The sequence below is a fragment of the Chrysochloris asiatica genome, unplaced genomic scaffold (genome assembly GCF_000296735.1).
Source record: "Chrysochloris asiatica unplaced genomic scaffold, ChrAsi1.0 scaffold00070, whole genome shotgun sequence".
Classification (NCBI taxonomy): Eukaryota; Metazoa; Chordata; class Mammalia; order Afrosoricida; family Chrysochloridae; genus Chrysochloris; species Chrysochloris asiatica.
The window spans coordinates 5,253,534-5,255,365 of record NW_006408588.1 but is presented as its reverse complement, the minus strand read 5'-3'; positions in this window follow the sequence as shown (position 1 = coordinate 5,255,365).

The window sequence follows — 1,832 nt, the reverse complement described above, 5'->3', positions numbered from 1 at the left end:
GAGAATATTGAAAGTGCCATGGGCTGCCAAAAGTATCAATACATCCATTTTGGAAGAAGTGCAGCCAGAGTGTTCCTTGGAGGCAAAGATGTCCAAAGTTTGTCTCTCATATTTCAGACATATTGTCAGGAGGGACCAGTCACTGGAGAAGGATATCATGCTTGGTAAGATGGAGGGTCAGAGAATAAGATGAAGACCCCCAACAAGATGGATTGGCCAAGTGGCAGCTTCAATGGACTAAAGCGTGGCAACAGTAGTATTGTTGACCCAGGAACGGGCACTGTTTTGTTTGCTGTACATAAAGTTGCTAGGGGTCGGTACCAATTCGAAGGCACCTAACAACAACAACAAGTTCAGGCCAAAGGTAAAAAAATAAATAAATAAATAAATCAAGTCCATAAGAGCCAAATTATGTATGGCCTTGAGTAATTAACAAGTAAAAAGAAAAAAGTCATTAAAAACACAGGGAAGAAAAAAAAAATGAAATGTATGTCAGAAATGACTCTGAAATTTGCTTTTGAGCATAGAGAAGCTAAAGCAATGAAGAGGAATAAGGAGGTAAAATAACTGAAAAGAAATTTCAAAGAGCAAATCACAGAGAAAAAAATCAAATATTATGAAATTTGCAAAGAACTGGAGTTACAAAATCAAAAGAGAATAACACACTGAGCACTTCTCAAGCTTACAGAAATGAAGGAAAATTTCAGGTCATCGAAACTGCTTTGTACTGGTACAATGAAAGATACCTTGATCAATGGGACAGATTTGAGAATCCATAAATTATCCTATCTACATACAGCCAACTGATTTTTGACAAAGTCCCCAAATATATCACATTGGGAGGTGATAGTCTCTTCAACATATGTTGCTGGTAGAACTGGAAAGCAATATGCAAAATATTGAAACAAGACCTTCACCTCATGCCTTATACAAAAACCAACTCAACATGAATCAAAGACCTAAATGTGAATCCCAGAATAATGAAGGTCAATAATGAAAAAATAGGGACAAATGTGAAGGCACTAATTCAAGGGATACACAGTCTACCAATCATTTTGAAAACTATACAAACAAAAGTAGACAAAATAGATGATTGGAACATACAAAAAAATAAAAAATTTATGTGCATCAAAAGACTTCACCAGAAGAGTAAAAAGGGAACCCACAGAATGGGAAAAATCTTTGCAATGACACATCAGATAAGGGATTCATTTCTAAAATATATAGGAAACTACAACACCTCTATATGAAAAAGACAATTAAACCAATTAAAAATGGGTACAGGACATGAACAGACACTTCACCAAGGGGGAGATCTGGGCAGCCAACAAGTATATGAAGAAATGTTCTTGATCACTAGCCACTGTTGTTGTTGTTGTGAAGTACTGTTGAGTCACTTCTGACCCATAGTGACCCTGTATAGGGTTTTCAAGGAGCAACTGGTGAGCTTGAACCATGAGAGATGCAAAACAAAACAAAAATGAAATATCATCTCACACCAGTAATAACAGAAAAGATTTTAAAAAAGTAGAGGACAATAAATGCTGGCATGGATGTGGAAGGACTGGGATGCTTCTGCATTGCTTGTGGGATTACAAAATGGTTCAACCTCTCTGGAAAGCAATATGGTGCTTCATCAGAAGGTTGGAAATAAAAATATATTATGACCCAGCAATTCCTCTACTTGGTATTTACCCACAAGAAATACGAGCCATAACACGAATAGATATATGGACACCAATGTTCATAGCATCACTATTTACAATAGCAAAAAGATGGAGACAGCTTAAGTGCCCATCAGTTGAAGAATGGATAAACAAACTGTGGTACAT